Consider the following 8,151-nt stretch of genomic DNA (forward strand, 5'->3'; position numbering starts at 1 on the left):
GTAATCACATCCACAGAAAAACTTGCACATGAATGTTTATAGCAGCTTTATTCACAATTGCCAAAAACTGGGAGCAACTGAGATGTCCTTCAAAAGGTGAATTGATAAACAAACCATGGTACATCTAGACAATTGAATAATATTCAACAATAAAAAGAAATGATCTATCAAGCCATGAAAAGACATATTGCTTAGTGAAACAAGCCGGTCTGAAAAGTCTAAATACTGTATAATTCTAACTATATGACATTCTGGAGGAGGCAAAACTATAGAGACAGTAAAAAGATCAGTGGTTAACTGGGGCTTGGGATAGAGAAGGAAAGATGAATAGGTAGATTTGTGAGGCAGTGAAATTATTCTATATGATGCTGTAATGGTGGACACATGACATTATGCATTTGTCAAAAATCACAGAACCATTCAACGCAAAGACTGAACCCTAACGTAAACTATGGAATTTAGTTAATAATAATGTATCAATATTCGTTCATCGATTGTAACAAATGTACCATAACAATGCAAGATGTTAATAAATATGGGAAACTGAGCAGGGGAGAGATAGGGTATATGAAAACTTTCTTCTCCATATGCTTAATTTTCTGTAAATCTAAACTGCTCTCAAAAAGAAGTCTATTAATTTAAAAATATATATTCTGTTAATGAAATATCAAATAAAATTGTGCTATTAAAAAATTTTAAAAGGTTTGAATAGACATTTCTCTGAAGAAAATATACAATGGCCAATAAGCACAAGAAAAGATGCTCAACATCAATAGCCATTAGGGAAATGCAAACCAAAACCACTTTACTTCATTAGAAGTGAAAATGCAACTTCATGCACATTAGAATGGCTCCTATCAAAAGGAAAAAAGAAAGAAAGAAAGAGAAAGAGAAAAGAGAGAAAGAAAAGTAAAAGAAAGAAAGAAAGAAAAGAAAGAAAGAAAGAAAAAAAAAGGGAGAGAGAGAAAAGTGTTAGTGATCATGTGAATAAATTAGAACCTTTGTGCATTGCTGGTAGGAATGTAAAATGGTGTAGCTGCTGTGGAAATTTGGCATTTCCTCAATAAGTTAAACAGAGTTATCATATGACCCAGCAATTCCATTCCTAGGTATATAACCGAGGCAAATGAAAATATATGTGCACACAAAAACTTGTATGCCAATTTTTCAGAGCAGCATTATTCATAACAGGCAGAACATGGAAACAGCCCAAACATCCATTAACTGATGAATGGATAAATAAAATGTGGCATATCCACACAATAAAATATTACTCAGCATTAAAAAAGAAGTACTGATACATGCTGCAACATGGAAGAAACTTGAAAACATTATGCTAATTAGAAGAAGCCATTAGCAAAAGACCACATGTCATATGATTCCATTTATATGAAATGTCCAGAGCAAGCAAATCTATAGAGACAGAAAGTAGATTAGCAGTTATCTAGGAGTGGGGAGAAATGGGGAAAGACTGCTAATGGGTACAGGATTTCTCTGGAGGATGATGAAAATGTAGTAAACTTGGAGTGGTTGCAAAACTCTATGAATACACTAAAAACCACTGAACTGTACACCTTAAATCGGTGAATTTTATGATAATGAATTAATATCTCAATAAAGACATTAAAAAATATTGGGGAAAAAAGCCTGAAAGCTCCCGTGGGAAACCAAAATACACCACCCCAAATTATATTCTTTGGCATATTTTGAGATGGCTATTCAGAGGGGCTGCAGACACGGAATAGCTCTGAAAAACCATCCTTTGTTGGGGAGATTTCCATCTGTAGAGGAAATCTACATTAGTGAAGTAGAAAAGGCTTTTTCTGAGGCCCTGTTATCTGTCCTATCCAGATCTAGGAAAGATTAACCCAGAGGAAAAAGAGACTAAAGTCTGATACTTTTAAAGATCAGGGAAACTTCTACTGCAGGTTCCTGTCTATTTTTTCCAAGGGCAGTTCTGAGATTACCTGGAGATTTTATCTGCATAAGAAGACAGCCTTTGCTCATCATGCCTTTCCTCCCCTCACGCTCCCATGACCTGTGTTGCCACCTCCCCTTGAGAAGCCACAAGCTCCTATTCTTTTCTGTAGACTCAGGATGGTTAAAAACTTCAGTCATTTGGCTCTTTTGGAATCTCATATTTTGTGTGGTTGCCATAGACACATGTGCACATGATAAATATGTATACCTTTTCTTCTATTAATCTACAGTTGGTTTGTTTTATAGACTCAAATTATCAAACCTTCAGAAGGGTAGAGGGAAAATTCCCTTTGCCCCTACACTCCCCGCACATTCTGAGGTTTCTAATTCCAACTAAAGCTGAAGGCTGAAATTTGAGAGGCAATCCAGCCCTTCCTCCCTCTAATCACTACCAACTCCTATGTCTCCATTAAAAGTGCTCTTAATGAATTATTGCATTAATAAGTCTACCTTAATTAGATGAAGGCAAGGAAATGTCACTCAGTTACTAATACTCTTACTCCAAGACATCTGATCCCTTAGATCGCTTTTTCTGTCTGGAACATTAAAGAAAAAAGTATTCAATGATACTTGTTAAATCAGTGAGGGAGACTTTATTCAGGACCATTGTGATGGGCATAGGGACCGTGGCAATAGGATTCTGCAGTCAGGGAAAGAGACTGGACTCAACTCCGAATGCAGCATGGACAAGTGGAAATTTATAGCCAAGAGCAGGGGACAGTGGATGGAAATTCTAAGAGGAAACCTCAGGGGTAAGGCAGATTCTAGCTAAACCAATCTAACAGGATTCTTGCTGAAGACAGACCAGGGTGATCAGACATCACCTGGGGGATAGTGGAGGAAGAAAAACTTGATCAGATATCGAGAATAATCATATATCAAGGACGGGTAGTTCTTGCCAAACTGACTTAGCAGGGTTCTTTGCTAAAACTGGATTTTACAAGGAAGTGCACAGATGGGCCTAGAAGAAGGTTCAGGAGCCTGACTAAAGTTTGGCCAAGCAAAGAATCTTTGTCAAGGGGTCAATCATCCTCTGGGGTTCTTGGAAAACTCAATGAGTGCAAATTAAGGAAACATCATCTCACAGGACACTCGGGGAACATTCAGGTCAGTTGACGTTGGCGTCCTAGAAAAGGAGAATTTGCTCAGAAGTACTGAGGCCTTGCCTATGGTCATCTCAGTACAATCCCTAAACCTTATTACTTCCTGAGAGTTAAACTGGTAAAAACCAACATAAAATACAGTAGCCAATAGAAAAAATACTTCATTTTAACAAATGGTTGTAAATGTCTTCCTGACAAGAATCTTGGGAAACCCCTATTCATTCTTAATTCATTCATATTCATATATTCAACAAATACTTATTGAGGACTCATTATGTGCCGGCCACTGTGCCAGATAATGAGCTATATAATAAGCTATATAATAATTTAGAGGGACTATCAAGAGTTCATAGGAAGTTTACATTTCACTGGACCTAAAATATAATTGAAAAAATCAATAACCCCATTAACATCTGTAATGTAATATATGAATGTATTAGTTGAGTGTAAATGAAGTAAAAAAAAAATGGGACCTGGATAGTAAGGATTTGGCAGTGTTTATTCAGTACTGTTTAAGGGAAAGATACCAGTGGACATAAATATTCCAGCATTAGTGATGGAAGATATGATGAAACAAGGATAGCTCCTTAAAAATGGGTTTTCTTTCCTTTTAATCCTAAACTCCAGGATGATACATTTACCCTTTTCTGAATTTTCTGTTCATCAAACAACTTTTAAATTTCAAATATAGTTTACCAGGAACCTTAACAACTTGGAAGGGGCACTTTAGCTAGCTAATGTAGACTTGTGAATTGAAATTTGGATTCATAATTTAATGACGGTGGACTGATGATGGGAGAGAATGTCTGAGATCTGAGCAGTTCTAGAAAATATGGTATATCCAATCCCCATTCCTCTGCTGGAGAGGACATCCCTTAGGGCAGAGTGTTGGTGCATGAAGCCTACAGGTGAATACTGTGTTGTGACTAAGGAAGAGTGGGCTTAAGAAATGGTCTCAACATTGTCATACAAGCTAAGGTGCCTCAGGAAAGTGTCAGGAGTGTCAGGACTAAAGTGCAGAGCTCAGCAGAGTTAGAGTTCCACAGACCACAAGAGCAAAGCAGCAAGTTAGATAGTCAAACAAAAGATGATGCCAACAAATTCTTGCAACTAAACTAAGCCAGTAGCTGGATTTGTACTCATTCCAAGATTTTCATTGCTGTTACGGTTTAAAGGGGCTGGAAAAGGACACCCTTGACCCTTCATCCAGAGTAGAAAGATGAAATGTCCTGGGTTTGTGCTAGAGAAGAACCTAGGCCCCTCTGATAGGCCTCTCGAGAGGGCCTATGTCTATTCCAGTGATTGAAGTATAGGAATTAGCCATGATACTACTGGAAATCTAGAATGTTGTCCAAAATATACCCACTTTTCTTCAGTTGTTGAGGCTGGCAGCTAGAATTCAAGGTTTGGGGTAGCTGGACATGGCAGCAGTGCGGGGGAGGTTATGGGGGAGGAGGATTGAATGCATAAGAAAAAGGTCAGTTGGAGCCAGAAGACCATGAGATTAAAGTCCACAATTCCCTCTACCTTCAATTACCTGGTGGTGGTCTTCCTATTTTCAGCATACTAGGTAATGCTAATGTACCCAGAGGAGAGCCAAATGGTAATCTCAGCTTACATGTCATACCCCAGTATCCAGCAATGAAAGGCATGTTCTTTATACTGATCCTCAGTGCACAGTAAAATATTTAGAAGATCCTCTTAGGCTTCCCAGAGCTCTCCAGGTATCAGCCAGCTAATTGGGGTACTGGTGTGAAGTCCAGGCAAACAGTGGGGGCAAAAATTATAATTATTATGAAAGAAGCATTATGAGGGAGAGAAGTATAAGAAGATATTTAAGGAGAATTTTCCAACAGATGGATAGGTAGAGCCCTTGGGTAGAGCAGTTGAGATATTCTAAAACACCTGATTCATATGCTCTGTCCATTAACTCTATATGTCGTGAATAGGTAAATGAATATATAGAGAGCTTTGGACGATGCCCTGCAAACTAGGATAAAACTAAATATTGCCAGGCAGCTGAGTAGTTCATGTAGATAGAAGATCTCTTTGACAATAATTATCAGAGACTGACATAGATGAGGGGGCAATAAAGATGATGTTGTATGTAATACCAAAGAGTCCATTCACCTCCATTAGTATAGTATCATGACTATGGGATGGGTACAGATATTAAGGCCACTTTGATGAGAAGGTGAAGAAGATGATGATGCTAGTGATGTACCAGGATATTTAGAATGCAAAGTAGGTATGGCAGTCACCCAGTTGTGACTACAAGCCAGGAGAAAAGCAAATAGCATATAACAGATTTAATGTATCCATTCAACAAATACTGAGCACCTAGTGCATGTTAGGCACTGTTCTAGGCTCACGGGGATTCCAAATAGGTAAAACAAAACAAAACAAAAACCACTGTGTGTCTTCATGGAGCTTACATGCTAGTGAGCAAAGCACATAATAAATTACTCAAGTAGCAATAAGTGCTATGAAGAAAAATAAAGCAGGGCAGAGAAGCAGGGTGACAAGGGTGCCATCTTGAGTAGGATAGACCAGAAAAACCTCACTGAGGAGATGACATTTAAGAAAAGGTCTGGCCAGGTGTGGTGGCTCACGCCTGTAATCCCAGTGCTTTGGGAGGCCAAAGTGGGAGGATTGCTTGAGGCCAGGAGTTCAAGACCAGCCTGGGCAACATAGTGAGACGTCCATCTCTACAAAAGATGTTTAAAAATTTAGCCAGGTATGATGGCGCATGCCTGTAGTCTTAGCTGCTCAGGAGGCTGAGGCAGGAGGGTTGCTTGAGCCCAAGAATTCAAGGCTGCAGTGAGCTATGATCGCATTGCACTCCAGCCTGGGCGACAGAGAGAGACCTTGTCTCTTAAGGAAAAAAGGCAAGGTCTGAGTGAGACAGGGACAAGTTAGGATTGTCATATCAGAGGACCACCAAGACTTCCTCTGGACTGGAATCAGAACTGTAAATGGACTACAAGGACTTGGTGGGTTGATGTTGTGAAACACTTGCAGCCATTAGATATGGGCCTCTCTCTGGGTTGAAACAAATATCTATCTGGCCTTCTCACTTTTACACAAACCCTGGATCTTATCTAGTCATTATCTGACTAATATACTGGTTATTATCTGCTTTCCCCCACTAGAATGTAAACTCCATGAGGACAGACCCAGGCACAGGCATGAAGCCACTGTCTGCACTGGAGAGCCATCTTTAGCTCTAGCTGGGTTAAGGTGACCCCTGGAGACAGAGTAGCCTCCAGCAGTCACTAATATTAAGGTTTATGACACAGGGTACCTGTCTTGCTATTCCACCTCACCTGGCATAGACAGGCTAAGTTTCTCCATGTACCCTAGTTGGCTTAAGACAATGATTCTCAGTTCTAGTCTAACGGAATAAGCATCATCTGGAAACTGGTTAGAAATGCAAATTCTTGGGCCCCACCTGGGACCAAATGAATAAGAAACTGTGGGGGTGGAGCACGGCAATGTGTTGTAACAAGCTATCCAGGTGATTCTGACACAAGCTGAAGTTCTAAGCTGTGGAGATCCAAGAAGATCATCACTTCAAGAATGAATCTGTGAGCCTCAAAGGCCTGGACAACTCCTAGGAGGTCACTTACACCAACTAGGCTCGACCTCTTGAGAAAGATAGCTCAGGGAAGAGGTCACAGGTGACAAGATGACCCCAACTGTATGTTGAAGGCACTACTTTCAAGTCTTGATTATGGCAGAGATGAACAAACCCTTCAGCTGAGGTATGTAGCCTCAACCTTGGGCCAGATAAACTTTTTCTTTCCTTGAAGAAATAAGCTTTTGAGGGTAGCAGAGCAGAGAAGACAAATAATTATTGTACAAGACAATCCTGGGAGCCTTCCTCTTCAGATTTGCTAACCTCTCATCAAATGTAATAGCCTTAGCTATTTATTAAATACACAGTTGAAGGCATATACCTCCTAAGCTCTTAAATAATTTCCCTGGGTAACTTAGAGGTAGTTTGATATGGGAACACCCAGAATAGGGTGGTCCAAGAAAATATCTATCTATCTATCTATCTATCTATAATCTCTATCAATCAATGTAAGGTTAAAGAAGTATTCCACAGGTCTACTAGTATCATTGAATATTTGACTGAAAGAAGAGCATTTGTAAGGCTATTTTTCCCACTCAATGACCTTCCCAATTCAGTTGATGTTATAAGACTCCTGAGAGTTTTAGCTCCATGAAGACTCAAGTTCTGTGGAACTGATCCTGGAAGTCTGGGATCAAGTGGTCAATGTTGAATGGTGACTATGTTGAGATTAAGGCAATCTTCATAGAGGCAGAATTCCCACTGAATTTTCTTCAGCAACAGTACAGGTTCTTAGATTGCTACAACATAGCATATATATGGAAAATCTTGTCTCTGAGGCAGAAAGCAAGTATAACTGCTTGGGAGGAACTTAGGCCATAGACAGCAGTCATAATTTTTACCTATCAGTAGCACTCACAATGCTAGTTGGAGCAACTTTGCATCCTGGTCTGCATAACCCACCTGGGTTTGAGTGTACAGAACACTCAGGTGCAGAGAAACAGGAGGGCAGCAGGGGGCATGGGCAATGCTGGAATCAGATGGCCTAGGTGAAACGAAGACTGATGGGTAGTTGTCCCACACTCTCACCTATCTTGGCACGCTAGCTACCTTTCTTTATAAAGCCTAGGGGCCAGGACATAGGGGTAAAGGGTGAGACCTAGGTGATTCACTCTCTTGCTGTGCCCTAGTGCAGGACCAAATGGATTCCTTGTGTTGGGAGTTGATCTTCTGTGGGCCACAAACACACACACACATAGACAGCCTGCCTCATCATTGTAAAGGCAGAGCTGTTTATACTGATGGGAAAGGAATTGGAGAAAACAATAGCTTCAGCTGCTTCCCTACCAGGTGTGAAACAAGAAACAAATGTATTCCATTTTTCTTGAGGACTACAGCCCAGCATCTCTCTATAGAACTGCACTTAGAGGAAGGAGCAGAACACCCTGGAGGGAAGGAGGGAAGCAGGCAGGAATTTTCCAGGCTGGCAGA

The sequence above is a fragment of the Propithecus coquereli genome, unplaced genomic scaffold, assembly GCF_000956105.1.
Source record: "Propithecus coquereli isolate 6110/MARCELLA unplaced genomic scaffold, Pcoq_1.0 Scaffold13, whole genome shotgun sequence".
Lineage (NCBI taxonomy): Eukaryota > Metazoa > Chordata > Mammalia > Primates > Indriidae > Propithecus > Propithecus coquereli.